The 15,658-nt window shown below is 38.1% G+C and overlaps 1 protein-coding gene across 4 annotated transcripts in view; it reads right to left on the bottom strand.

Moving 5' to 3' along the window:
- Positions 1-14,715, bottom strand: part of NFKB1 (nuclear factor kappa B subunit 1) — a 124,623-nt gene extending 109,908 nt beyond the window's left edge. For 3 of the 4 annotated variants that reach the window (XM_010363319.2, XM_030914961.1, XM_030914943.1), the window contains exon 1: positions 13,910-14,715. The gene's annotated coding sequence lies outside the window, so the exon portion shown is untranslated. Of the gene's footprint in view, positions 1-4,703; positions 4,774-13,909 lie in introns of all 4 variants that reach the window. The other variant, XM_010363320.2, reaches the window with a different exon arrangement.
- Between the last annotated feature and the right edge of the window lie 943 nt (positions 14,716-15,658).

Here is a 15,658-nt window from a genome sequence, read left to right as displayed (position 1 = left end):
CTGCACTCCAGCCCGGGCAACAGAGCGAGACTCCGCCTCAAAAAAAAAAAAAAAAAAAAAAACTTCTTCATGCTGAAGGGAAATGATAGAAAGTTGGACCTTTATGAAAGAATAAAAAGCATCAATAATGATAAATATGTGAGTAAGCACAATACTTTGATTTCTTCTATCTTAATTTCCTAAACAGACAATTGACTCTTCACAGCAAAACAAGACAATATATTTTGGAGTTTATAACATATAAAGTAAAATGTATAACAACAATAGCACAGAAGGATAAACAGAAGTATAACACTGTCAAGTTCTCACATTAATTAATTATAGACTCAAAGATGCATATGGTAATAAATAAATATGTTTCTAAAGTGGTAAAGTAACCACTTTAGAAAATAACCAATGAAGGAGATAAAATGGAATTTAAAACACTAAACTTGATTTATTCAAAGGATGGCAGAAAAGGAGAAAAAAAAAAAGAATAAAGAACAGATAGCACAAATAATTAATTACCAAGATGAGAGACTTAAACCCAATGTACCAGTAATAATATTACATGGAACTGGAGTAAACTCATCCAGAAGATAGAGATGATCAGATTGGATTTTTACAAAGCAAGATTCAAGTATATGCTTTTCATAAGAATTGTACTTTAATATTAAAGACACAGATAGTTAAAATGTATGAAGATGGCACACGGGGCTAGTTATATCATGCAAATGCTAAATACAAGAAAAGCAGGCTATATTCTAAAATATCAGATAAAGTAGACTTCAAGAGAAGAAATATTACTAGGGACAAAGAGGAACACTGCAAGAATGAATCAAACGGCCAACTCATCAAATAAAAGCAATTATCTTGTTGTGTATGCACCTATTAACAAAGCTTCAAAATATATGAAGCAAAAAGTGGAAGAACTAACAGAAAAAATCACAAATCCACAATTACAGTTAAGATTTTTAACATTCCTCTCTCAGTAATTGATAAAAGCAAAGCAACAGAACGTCAGGAAATGTCTTAGTCTGTCAGTGCTGCTGTAACAGAATAGCTCAGACTGAGTAATTTATAAACAGCCCAAGTTTATTTCTCACAGTTCTGTAGACGGGAAGTCCAAGATGAAGGCACCAGCATTTGGTGTCTGGTGAGGGATGCATCCCCTAGAGGGGAGGAATGCTGTGTCCGCACATGGCAGAGGGCGGAAAGGCAAGAGGAGACAAATTTCCTCCGGCAAGCCCTTTTAAAAGGGCACGTAATCCCATCACTTCTTATAGGCTCTACCTCTTTCTACTGTCACATTGGTGATCCTATTTCAACACCGGAATTTGGTGGGGACACATTCATACCATAGTAGGAAAGATATAGAAAGCTTAGGAACAAAACTGTCAATCAAAAGAACCTAGTGTATGTCTACAACAACCCCACTGAATGATTTTAGAGTCCACATTATTATTACTATTATTATTATTATTATTATTATTATTATTATTATTATTTGAGACGGAGTCTCGCTCTGTCGCCCAGGCTGGAGTGCAGTGGCACCATCTCGGCTCACTGCAAGCTCCGCCTCCCGGGTTCACGCTATTCTCCTGTCTCAGCCTCCCGAGTAGCTGGGACTACAGGCGCCTACCACAACGCCTGGCTAATTTTTTGTATTTTTTTAGTAGAGACGGGGTTTCACCGTGTTAGCCAGGATGGTCTCGATTTCCTGACCTCGTGATCCGCCTGCCTCGGCCTCCCAAAGTGCTGGGATTACAGGCCTGAGCCACTGCGCCCGGCCCAGAGTCCACATTATTTTTAAGTACACATGGAATAGTCATGAAGATAGATCACATCCCTGGCCATAAAATAAGTCTCAATAAATTTCAAAGAATTGAAAGCATGCAGAGTATGTTATCTAAATACAGTAGAATTAAATCAGAAATGAGTAATAGAAAAATATCCAAAAAACAAATCCTGAAAGGTATATAATTAAGCAAAACTGTTAAACTGGGGGAGAAAAAAGTACCTCTTAGAATCAATAGACTATAGAATATACAACCTCACCCCCCTGAAAGAAGCATCTAAATTCTTGCTGTATCATGTTCACTATAATCATGGGGACAGGGATTTTCTTAGAGAAGTGATTAGAATGCATTCCAACGTGTTCCATAAAAAACAAATTTTTGCCTATGGTTGTCTTCTTAATCATAGTGGACTGAAATTCATAAGATCAAAAGATGTTTTGGGCATTTTAAAATTATATTGTAATTAAGAGTAATTTACATCACACTCTAAGTAAAATTTATTTTTATTAATACTATATTAGCACAAATTCTGCCAAGAATAAACTTGCAGAGCTAGAGAAGTTCTTTAAAGATTATAGTAAGTTAGATAAAACTTTAAATGTTATAATTAAAGTCACTCCTGAGATACTGCTGCCTACCATTTCCACATAAAAACTGCTTCAGTACCTCTGTTCATGGTGTGAGGTCTTTCATTCAGATGGCATGAAAAAGGGACTTGACATAGTGGACTTCGTTCTGACCTTTTGCGTCTACATTTCTAATGCTACAGATTTCTTCTTCCCTAAAAACATAGTATCACAGGATTTTAATTTTGTTATGTAGCCTCTGCCTAGAGTACCATTTTGGAATATTCATATTTTCAGACTGAGGAAAAAGAAGACCTCATGCATTATGAATTAAGAGACTAGTATTCTTTTGTTCAAATATAGAGAAACTTATCTAGTTCTCTTGAATCTGAATATGACTTATTTTAGATTTTTATTCTATTAATCCTCAAAAATCCATAAAAATATGTCCTTTATGTTTTAAAAGAAAGAGTCATTATGTGAACCAGCAATGTTTGGTCCTATGAACACGGGTACAATCACCCTGGAGGCACAAAGGTTTCCCTTGAAGAAATAATCACGGTGAAGGCCTTCTGATTACATATACACAAATATAATAATTTGCATGCCATCAAAATCAGGCTCCATGAAGCCCTTTCTACACTGACCACTCATACAGATAAACTCTTTTAATGTACACATGGCTGGGTGTGGTGGCTCACACCTATAATCCCAGCACTTTGGGAGGTCCAGGTGTTTGGGGACAAGCTTTGGCAACATAGGGAGACCCCATCTCTACAAAAATTTTAAAAGGTAAAATAAAATTTTGCCAGGCATGGTGGTGCATGCCTGTAGTCCTAGCTACTTGGGTAGCCGAGGTGGGAGGATAGCTTGGGACCAGGAGGTCGAGCTTGCAGTGAGCCATGATTGCACCACTGCACTCCAGCTTGTATGACAGAGCAACATCACATCTCAAAACAAACAAACAAACAAAACAAAACAACACACATACAGATGTCAATGTATAAAATGAGTGGGGAGAAATAGGTGAACTCTACTCTCTTTTCTATGTCTGATAACATCAGATGTGAATACTTCTTTCTCCCATGTCTCTTTGTCAGTGACCCTGGCTACTTGGTATTAAGCAAAAAATTTACTTTAAATTCATAATAAGTAAATGAGAATGTAATCAGTTTTATATTTTTTACTAACAACTTAGGAAAACCAGTATTTTGTTTAGTGAGGAATATCTGGAATGAACTGACCTTAGGGCCCACCTGACAAAGCAGAGTTCCCACTGGTGTGAAGCTCATTATTAGCACCTTGGAATAATGAATTCATTCAGTCAATGCTTCATTATCTATGTGGATATATATGAGTCATAGAATTGACATACACATAATCCAAAAGTTGTTCGTGAAATCTTTTAAATGACAGTGGAGGGAAGGGGTCCTAACTAAGAAAGGACAGATAGGATGCTTTTGCAGTGCTGCCAGTGTACTATTTCTTGACCACCAACTAGGTTAAACGTGTTCACCTTGAGATAAATCTCTAAAGTTGCAGTATTAATATTTGTGTACTTTTTAAGCTATGGGATTCTTTAACTTAAAAAAGGCTAATGTAAAAAGAAAGTTTCTTTTTCTATCTTTTTTTTTTTCTTTTTTTGAGACAGAGTCTTGCTCTGTTGCCTAGACTGGACTGCGGTGGCACAATCACCACTCACTGAGGCCTCAACCTCCCAGGCTCAAGTGATGCTCCTACTTTGGCCTCTTGAAGAGCTGGGACCACAGTCATGTGCCACATTGCCCAGCTAATTTTTAAATTTTTTTGTAGAGACCGGGGTCTTGCTATTTTGTCAATGCTGGTCTCAAACTCCTGGGTTTAGGCAATCCTCCCTTCTCGGCCTCCCAAAGTACTGGGATTACAGGTGTGAGTCACTATGCCCAGCAAGAAAATTTTAAAAACTGAAAAGACTACATTGATTTAAGCTCCATGAATTTCTGGATTTCTGTCTTGTTTGGCACTGTATGCCTTGTCTTTAGAACTGTGTCTGGCACAAAGAAAGGACTCAACATATATTCAAATGAATCACTGTTAAAGAAATAAAACCCTACTTATGTTAATCAGCTTGATTTAATAATTTCACAATGCATATGTATACCAAAATGTCATCTTGTATACCATAAACATATATAATTTCTGTCAACTGTACTCTGCTAAAGCTGGAGGTCAAAAAAAGGAAGGAAAAAATAATAAAAACAACAAAATCATACTATGCGAAGATGGAAGAGCTTCTATAAACAAGCAATGCTTCCACTACCCCACCCCTCCTCATCTCTAATCCTGCTTTTCAAAGGCTGACTTTTTCTTTTTGGTTTACCTGGTGGTTCTTTTCGTATCTCCAAGATATGCTTCTGTCTTTCTTCTTGACGTAGGACGTTGTGTTCCTTCTAGGAAGGAACAGAGGAGGATTCATCTCATACTACCACCACCTCCCCTTCTTCTCCCTCCAAATATAATTAGTAAGACCTTGAATCAATCCAGCATTTAAATATTAAACTTTATATTCAATTTTTGTCTCAAGCTTTCCATAAATTTCTTTGGAGAAATATGAATGTGAGAGACTGGTTAATAATGAAAAAATTCAACACCAGAAACATCTGGATTTGAAAAAGAAGCTATACTGAGACTAAAAATTGTAACTCATTATCCAAAAAATGGGCAGTTCCTCATATTATCAATTTGATAATCAAGAATTGGCTTGGTACTTACTCACATGCATTTTTCTTAAGTTGACCTATCTCAATATGACAAGAAAATCTGAAGTCTTCCAATTAATACAATTATATCAAAGAAACACATAATTTTAGAGAGAGATGCTCATTTGGCCAAACCTCATTTTTTTACAGAACAAAAATAAGACTCAGAGAGGTTAATTAACTTGCTCCGAGCCACACAGTTAATTGGCAGCACTGTCTCTTGATATCTTGTTCAGTATTTACTTATTCAGCAAACATACCAGGTGCTGTGCAAATAAAAAGTAAATAAGATTAACTCCTTGCCCTCAAGATGTTTCTTTTCTAGGACCCACAGGAATTCAGAACACAGAATGGGGCCACATAACTCTTTATGGAGAGGGGAGGGAGAAAACAGAAAGGCAAGTGAGAGAAATGGTGATGCTCAAACCAGGCCTAAGGGTTTAGTAGTTAGCAGGATGGCTAGGAAAGAAAAGGCACTTCTCATACAGGGAGGACATAAGCAAAGGTATTCAAAGTCAGAAACTGTGAGTAGGAAACTGAAGGTTGGTGTGGAGGATCTGAGATTAGGGGATGGTTGGGGAACAGGGGAGGGAGTAAGGGGGTGAGGTATATGGGTATCAGCGTGTGAAGACAACTGGGATTCACTGCAGAGACATGATCCAATTTACACTTTAGAAAGCTGACCATTATGCAAAATGAAGGATGGGTCAGAAGCAGGAGACAATGCAAAAATAAAATCTAGAAATTCAATGAGGAAGGGATGGATTCTGGAGATGAAGAGGCTGACTTGATAGAACTTGGTGACTGACTGAAGAAGAAAGCTGAATGTGTAAGAAGGGCTTCTAGATTTCTGGCATGGGAAATCTACTGAATGGACCCTAACAAGCTAACAACTGCATTCCCTAATGTGCTGGGGATACCAATCTGTACAGAGGGGTGGGGATCAGGGATGATGAGAAATTTAATATTGGCATATAGATGTGAAGATACTTAAGTGCCTCATCAATAAAATGATTTCTGTGGCTTACCTTGAATGACTGAACTCCTACAGTTCAACAGATACTTAGTAAACATAGGACAATTACTCCAAAAGTCATCTATTTCAACACAGGATTGAACTACCACTCTAAGCAACTTGGACTGACTCCTATTTGGCTATCATAGGAGACTTTCTAAGAGAAATGGGATACTTCCCTACCCATCATAAAAAGAATTGTAACTGCAGGGTAAAAGATTATGTAATGGTTTAAAATAGGAAATATTTTTAAAGTTTCTAAGGATTGCTTGTTAAATTTGGTTAAATGTCTTAAATGGGAAATCGAATAAATATATAAAGAGACACCATAAAGATATTATGTCAAATTAATGCTGTGATACGGTATGAGAGCTAGTAAATGCATCTGACTATTGTTGGACTACCATGCTTTTGATTTTAATTTCCCAGGTACTTATATTTGCTTGATTGCAACTGACTTCTAAAGTGTTTCTTCATAATGTGGTGAAAATGTCCATTCTTATCAGTTTAGCAAAAACATGATAATCCATTATGAAATGTCTGCCAAAAGGTTCTATCCAAGGGCAACCTCTCTTACTCCTTTCATTATGACCCCACATTAGATGAGATATACAATTTATCTCATTGCATATCTCAACCATGAGATATACGATTTGTACTTTTATTTATAATTCTCATTCACTTTCTAGATTATTCTATCTTCACATTCAAGTCGATAACAAAGTTTAAGTCTTAATTTTTATAGAGGACTCTTCCCCCTAAATCTTTATGCTTTCATTATCCTTTGCTTTGACCAATCTTTCAAAAGACTCTTAGGTTTAAAATCACATACACATATACAAATGATACTTGACCTATACACCTTATCATGTATTAGCAGTATAATAAATGAATGCATTAAATGAATAGGGTAGAGAAATGGCTATATTTTTGGTTCACTTTAAGCCATCTCCTCTGAAAATTAGTTCCCCAGGTTTTCTGATTGGTTTGAAATTAGCAGTATGAACACACTAAAATTTTTTTTCCTACTTCCTAGATTATATATTCAGTTTTCAGTTTTGATTTTATGTAAATCAATTGTGATTTAAGTACTTTCCTGACTATGCGACTGAGCAAAAAATTAAGTTTAATTTCAATTCTTAACTTCTTAACATTGCTTTCTACTTCTAATTTCCTCTACATAAATAGTCACCCATACATACTTCTTCCATCGCTCCACATCATCATCATTTTAATTTTGTAAATCATGAAGGTTCTTGTATTATAAGTAGATACTATAAATTGTAAGGTATTCTCCTCTGGCCTCATTACCAAGTCCATATCCCATTTAAAAGAGAAAGACACTGAAGGTTATAAATCAAGTCTTAACAATCAAACACCAATACATGGTTAAATCCTACAAAATAAGCCTATACTTAAGAACTGGTAGACAAAGGGGTTCTTCAAATACCAATAAAACATGAGTCGGGAATTTGTGTTAAAACATCCAAAAATAGTTATTTTCTCATTCCTAAAATTCTTGTCATGAAAGACATATTTTCTAAGACAATTAAGTAATTTATTTTCACTATTTAAATGAACTGCAGCCTTGGGTTTAGAACCAACACATAGGTTGATTAGGGAGTATGTCATCACTTTTATGTTTTCTTTTTTACATACTTGTTTTATGGTAGAATTGATGTCTGGGATAAAGAGGGATAGGTGTGCCCTAACACTGAAATATGGTATAGTATTTTCAGTCCAAATGATATGATACACAATAAAAATAATAATTTTTTGAAATAACTGCTGTTTTTAAGAAACAAAATTCATAAAAACAAATTGCTTTTTAAAATGGGACACTGTAGAGGTATGTTCAACTTTATGCAGGTCTTATACTTTCTTTAGTTCAAGCTAGTGAAAAGTAAATCCTAGAAATATTAGTGAGCCTCATTTATCAAAAAAGTTCATCTTGACCAAGCTAGGTGGCTCACTCCTGTAATCCCGGCACTTTGAGAGGCCGAGGCGGGTGGATCACTTGAGGTCAGGAGTTTGAGACCAGCTTGGCCAACAGAGCAAAATTCCGTCTCTACTGAAAAAAAAATTAAAATTAAAATAAAAAAAAAAAGGTTCATCTCAAAGAAAAATCTAATAGCTTTATTTTCCAATATGAAACGTATGAATTGTCCATACATTTCTACTAGTAGAGTAAGGATTGTGACAAAGTTAGAGCCTTGTTTGTTTTGTTTATCCTTCTCTTCGTGCCCAGAAGCTGCAGACTGAACTCGTAAGGGAACACAGAAAAATTTATTTTTTTCTGGAAGCCATCTCATGGCGAAGTCACAGGCAGAGTGCTTGGATTATTTTATTATTTTAACAAACACTGCCACTATTTATCTTCAGAGTACTTTTCAATAATGACGGCTTTACAGTGCAATTGTTATATATGTTAACATTTAATTTCTTCCTCAGTTTGCTGGCAACAACAAAAAATATTATATATACATATTTGTAACCAATATAATTATATTTAATTTGTAACTAATATAATTATATTTAATATATATTAGTTACAAATACATATTTATACATATGTATCATTATATTTAATATACATATTAGTTACAAATATGTATATATATAACCTTTTTGGTTGTTGCCATATCTATATATGTAACCAATATATATCAGTATATTTAATATACACATTAGTTACATATATACATGTAACTAACTTTTAAATTAATTTTTAAACTTGAATGTTTGTTGTGAGTGATGTGAGGGGAGATCAGGGTCAGATCCAGAACTAAGTGGCAGCAAAGCAGACTGAACTGAAGTGAGCAGCACTCAATAAAATGGTTATTTTCCCACAGGATTGCATTAGGGCTCCCAGGGGCACAATGACACTAGGACAGAGAGTATTGGCATTTTGCTCTTTTCTAGTCTAAATGGTATATTTCATTCAAAAAATTGTGTCCACAAAAAATAAATGGTTCAATTCAGAAATTCAAGGCCAACTTTTATAAAATGCTACAACTGAAAAATAATGAACAAACTCTGCCAGGATGAGGCCCCAGCTTCTACAGTGTTGCAAAAATCATTAAAGTATGAAAGTGGAAAATACAGTAAACCTTGCAAACTGGCTGCTTGTTCCTGAGATTTGCCATCTAGTAACTTTTAATATTTACAGATTTATGGGTGATAGGTGTTTAATTCGAGAGGTAACAACAAAATAACATATTTTGTTTTAACTTTTTAGTTGATTAATTTAGATAAGCGCTAACAATTCTTAGGCTACTAACCAGTGCTTGTGGCATTCTTTTTTGGAGGTATTAGTATTTGACATTACAGTTTCAATGGAGTGTACAGAAATTCTAATTTCACCAAAAAGTTACATTTTTCAATTTTACAAGCACCTTTTATCATTCCAATTACTTTATTATCTTGCTCAGGTGCCTCTAAAACTTTGAAACTAAAAGGCATTTTTCTTTCTAGTTTATAAATGCCTCTTTCAGAATGAAATGTTCCCCTTTTGGAAGGCGCCAGGTACTTTTTAATAAATTATTTGTTCTAGTAAACTTCAAGTGGTCTTTAGATAAGATTTCCATAATATCTAGGACTCAAGGACTATTTTGGGTTCATTTCTTTCCAGAAGGCAAAGCAAAATAATGTAATTTTTGTTCCTTATAGAAGATGGCTGTCCATTTAAAAAAACAAAATAATTTTGCAACAACTTCATGTCCCTCATTCATTAAACAGTTACTGATTGCTTACTATGTACCAACAAGTACAATGTTAAGCATCAGCTATTTCTCTTGTCAGTACTGATTAGATATTATTTCTTTTTAGTTCAACTAGAGAATTTGATTCTCTCAAACAGCTTTTCCTTTCTTTTTATTTCATTTTTTAAATAATTTTGGCTATTTTAAAGAATACGCCATATAGAGTATATAAATTCTTTTTTAAAGCTTAAGCAGTCAAAATTTTTCACAGTTTAAACTAATAGGATCCATAGATGAACTCAAGTCTGTTGATATCTACTGGCATGGGTCAAAAGAAAAGCTATTTTAAGGTTTCTGGATTAATGGTGAAAGATGAATGAAAAATAATAAGGCAACTTGTAATGGATAATTAAACCAAATATATCATTATTCTAATTTCAAAAACAGGCAATAAATTAAAGCAGATGAAATTTGTATTATTGATAATTAAATCTGTATTAGTTACTACAGAAAATATGAGAGAATAAAAATTGTTTTCTTTTTAAAATGTAAAATGCACTATTTTTATTAGTACTCAAAATTAAACAAACATTTTCATCCATAATCTATCTTCTGAGATTTCTATAATCTTTAACAAATCGCATCTTATGTGACTCTTATTTTGTATAGAACTGTCAGGCTTTAAATTATTTGAGGTGAAGCAATGCAATTTGCACAACTTATTTTCTAAACTATTGGCTGATCTTCAAGGCCAGGTCAACAACCTCCGGAAATGTAAAAGACAGTATATCAATTTGCACCCAGGAACAACCTCTAATACAGCAGAGACCAAAAGTATGAAGCAATTTCATCATCATTAAAAGAATGTTAACTACTTTTTTCTCTTTTTTTCTTCTAAAAGTGAGGCACTGGATACTAATTAATGAAATATTACAAAGATAAAAGGCTTGGTTATGTTACCAGAACTATTAACTGTACCAAATTATGTGGTTTCAAATATTAATCTTTTTTGATTAAAAAAAATTCACAGTCAAGGAGCCAAATTGACTTGCAGGACTATGCCAAAATGTTCAAACCTTTCTCCCTGAGGCTGAGTACCTTCAGTTCTTCCAAACTCTCTGTCTCCAAAGTAGTGACAGAATTCAAAGAGATATCATATGCTCTTGATGGTTTACTGCTCACCTCTAAGAACACTGCAAGTCAGTTCAATATTCATGGAAGGTGCAAGAGTGCAAATGAGAACTAATTCCCAAAAAGCAGAGTAAATTGCTCCAGTATGGTCTACTGGTTACCAAGACGTAGTCATCAATTAACGCTGATTAGACACAAATGTAGATGTAGGAGCAGCATATCTTAACATATCCTCTAGCACTACCTTCTATTTTTCCTTCTCCTTCTCTTCTAACATAACAATCCCACTACTGTAGACAATTCACATTGTAAACAGAAAACCAAGAGACCAACCGAATAAAACAAACTTCCTACTAAAAGTAAAAAGTTTAATGAGAAATTTTGCATAGCCATTCATTCATAGCCATCCATTCCTGTTAATGTGATTTCTGATCAATCTGTGGACTAGAAGCGCATAATCTGAGTATTTACTCTATTGGTTATACAACAGTACTGTGCATTTCCAGATACACTTCCTACTGCAGTCAATTCTATGTTCAGAAGAGCACATCTACTAAGACCTGAAGATGAAAAAGATGAGATTTTTGAGTACTTCATGAAAAATCCATACAGCAACTCAGATGCAATTATTTTATTGTTTGAAAATGTCGACTATTTGTCTTACTTCTCCCAAGTTCAAACCAATTGAAGGTTGTGAAGTAACCACTTCCCCCCAGAAGCCAGAACTTTCACCTCTTCTGAAGAGAGAAAATACCTCTCATAAATTAGGTAAAAATAAGGTCTTGCTGATGGAATGATAGTCCAACATTCATGTAGCTGCCAATTCCCTATCTAGACCTCGTATCTACCACAATGAGCAATCCCTGAAAGTCAAGGTAGTAACTTACTTAATCAATTATCTGCAAGTCTAAAAGTGTAGCTAAAACAACCTGCATAAATATTAGTTTCTCAGACTACTTCAATTTGTTTCCAGGAACAGTAATAAGAGAAATGTAAGGAATATGATCACTAAATCTAAAATTCTTCCTATTTCAAGATTAATTGTGCTTTAATCAACTCAGTCATCACAGATCTTGTTTAAGAGGTAGAGTAAAAAGGAAGTGCAAAGATCAAAGCAATGCTTACAAAGGGGAAGGACTATTTTTGTATGTATACCCCAGTATTTACTATCTGGGTTTGAAAAACAGGGGCATTTACTCAGCACAAGTGAGTGCCAATGCCGAACATAAGAACGAAATTTCAGGAAAAAAGATAAAAGATTTTCAAATCACCACCAACCCCTAAAACGATTATACTATTTTCTTTAAAAAGTGTCAAAGAGTTTAGAAGTGGTTTGCTTTTCACTGCAAGCAGCTTTTCGGTTCCAGTATTAAATGTACATATAACGTGTGTTACTTTGTGTTCAAGTTTGTCCAGTAGGTTGCAGCCCAGGAAGACATTTTATCTAAACAAGCAGGGGAGGGCATTTAGGAATTGCAGGTGTATCAATACGGATGAATAATCTCAGATTCCAAGTCTCCATTCATCGTGTATGTTCTTTTCATTTCAGCAATTCAATTAAATCATGAACGTAAAATTCTACAAGAAATATATCTTTTCATTTCCTGTCTTCCCAAGTTTATAAACTCAAAAAAGTACACTGCTTCAAATTTAAATACATACATTTAAATATATAATTCCCATAGTGCCTCAAGCAGTAAAAGGATTCATCTCTAGAAAGCACAATATTAAAATCAGAAAAACAACATACTTCAATTTTAAGTCTCCCTTTTAAAGTTTTAACAAACACGAATGCAGTTCAAACTGCTTGACAATATTCAGTTGTGGGATTCTGCTAGAAAAAAATTATTGAACATCTTGACCCTAACCTTTAGTATTTACTAAAGATCACCAGTGTGTAGAATATTTTGATGCCAGTTATTAAATGTTTTAGTAATACCATAAGTATTTTTTCAGATTATAAGCTTTATAACAAAATCCTTGAGTTAAATATGGTTATTTCATAATTTGTAATGCTGAAAACCTCTACTTAACAAAGTCCATGAAAATGTCTCAAATCTTGATAATTAAATCCTATATCATTAAGTCCCATTTCAGTTTCAGGATAGACCAGTAAGTCCGGGCAAACATTCCCTGGTGTCTGTTTTTAAGGACCATAGAAAAACTTGCATTTAGGATAGGCTTTGTTTTTACATTATTTTTGTTTCAGAACTCATGCATAATGCATGGTGGCACTGTCCAAGAGTTTTACATAATCAAGTCTAAAAAGTGCTCTACGTATCTACCTAGGTAATTTATTTTCTCTCTCAAATGCCAGGCCCCAGAGGATCAGAATCAAGTCCTATAGCAGGTGACTATATCGTGTGTGTGTGTGTGTGTGTGTGTGTGTGTGTGTGTACGGAGGGGTGGGGGGAGGGAGAGAAAAAGAGACAGAGGGCCAGACTTCTTTCAGAAGTAGGAGAGGGATGAATAGACTCTCCTATTCAATTCTGGGGAGCTGGAGAGGGCTTTCCCTGCCAAGAGGACTGACAAGCACTTCTTCTTTCATTTCATGGAACGCCCTTAGGAGAAATCTGGTTCTGCACTGCACCAACCACCTTCCCTCTCTCCTCCGCGCCGCAGCGCACCTCAGCCTTCTCACTAACCCCCAGCTGGGGCTAGGGTTGGGGATTTTAAAAGTTTGTAAGAGTTCGCCTCCGATTCGCGTTCCCACCCCGCGGAGGGACGTGAAGAGAAATGAGCGCTGGGCAGCCACGGCCCTCCGGCCGACTAGCCCCTGCGAGGTCCGGATGTGCCTTACCCCGGTGTCGCCAATCCCATGTGCCTCTCACTGCTGTCAACCTCCTCCCACGGTCTAGCCCCGCGGTTAGCGCAGGAATGAGGAAGTCCGAGTGGGGCTGGAGGGGGTGCGGAGAGCTGGGTGGCGGGACTCGAGCCACGCGTCCCCTGCCGGGCCCCCATTCGCCCGAGTTTGGCTTACCCTGGTGGCGAGTCCGCGTTCGGCCTCCTGGCGCGGTTCTCTCCCTCCTGGGCGGCGCGGGCCTGCAGGCTGGAGAGGGAAGAGGCGGTGGCCGGCCGGAGCCCGAGCGGGCCCGGGTGCGGGTCGGGGCGAGCGGTAGCGCGGCTGGGCCGGGCCAGGCCAGTCAGCGCCGCGCCATGTCCGCAGCGCTGGCGGACGGAAGCGCAGGGCGCGCTGTGGCCGGGCGGCGGCGGCGTCGCCTTACTGTCCGGGCGGCTGCGGCCTCGGCGGCGCTGGGCTCCGGGAGCGGGGCCGGCGGCTGCGTGCAGGCCGAGGGCGGCGGCGGCTGGCGGCCCGACCGACGGGAAGGGCAGGGGAAGCTGTCAGCGCGTCGCCGGGCCGCTCCGGTGGCGAAACCTCCTCTTCCTGCCCCGGCTCGCTGGTGCACTTCTCTCTCTTTCTCTCTCGCTCACTCTCTCACTTCCTGGCTGGAAATTCCCACTGACGTCGAGAGAGCATACAGACAGACGGACACACGCGCGCACGCAGCGGGGGCGGGAGGTGGGGTCGCTGCCGGGGGTGGGGGAAGCCCGCACTTTTGGGGGCCGTGCGCCCCCAGCCCGGCCTGGTTGCTCGGTTCTGCTCCCGCCCCTCTGGGCCGCTTCGGGGCGCCGGGCGAGGGGCGCGCGTTAGGCGGCCTGGACGCCGGGGTCCCCGGCGTGACTCTGGCTTCCTAGCCGGGCGCTCCCAAATCCAGAGGGCTGGAGCCGGTAGGGACGCCCCCAGGAAGCGTCTGCCGGGCCCGATAGTCTGGGAACACAGGCGGCGCGGAGGCGGTGGCGGCGGTGCCGCTGATAGAGTCAAGCAGTCCATAGCCCCTAAGGGCAGGCCCGAGCAGCTGGAGGGTCGGCATGGATCCAAGCATGCCAGATATAAAAATAAAGCTCATCTGTATATTCCATTTAAATGTGTCTCAGTTACCTTCAAATCTCTTCACAGATTAAACTAGAATTTCGTTATCATAACCGACTTGTGTCCAGTAAAGTGTAACCCTCTACTGGTTTTTGGTGCGGTCTTAAATATCCTCGTTATAGGGCAGTTACTCAGAATATTCATCTACAAGGCATTGTTAGGCCTTTATGATAATTACTGTGGATAGAATTATAGTGATGGTGGTAGCAATGGTTTTGGTTTATAGCTCATAAAATACTGATCTGGCAGAGGGGAGTTTTCTTTTTCTCTGAAGAGACCGCTACTGGCACCCATTAACAGGCCTGCCAGTGACCACCATTCACTGGCATCTGAGCTGCTTTCGTGCTGGGCGCTGTACTAGGCACAGGTTGAGGATACCTTGGGATGGATTACCTCCCCACATAAGAAATCTTGAGCCTAAACATATATTTTAGAGCTCATTGTTTCACTAGTGGGTCGAGTGACAACTGAAAGCTTAGCTTTAAAACATCAGTAATCAGGTCCTTACCAGGCAATACTGCAGTGGCATTTAGATTCCTTATAGCATGTTCATCCTAGTCCTTTTGTGCCCACTCTCCGTCCTCCTTCTCCACTAGGTTATACAAACCTTCTTGGTGGAGTGTTTTTCTGGCAAAAACAAACAAAACAAAACAAACAAAAAACCACAAAAAAGCCACACACATACACGCACAACCAAAAGAAAAAACAGAGATCCATTTGATTGATTGCCTATGAGATGAGCCTCTGGCGCGACCTTGGAGGCACCCAACAGTTGACCTTTAAGCGATCTCATTTAGC

This window comes from Rhinopithecus roxellana, chromosome 2 (genome assembly GCF_007565055.1).
Source record: "Rhinopithecus roxellana isolate Shanxi Qingling chromosome 2, ASM756505v1, whole genome shotgun sequence".
NCBI lineage: Eukaryota > Metazoa > Chordata > Mammalia > Primates > Cercopithecidae > Rhinopithecus > Rhinopithecus roxellana.
Note: the sequence above shows the minus strand (reverse complement) of the source record. Positions and strands in the feature narration are given on the sequence as shown.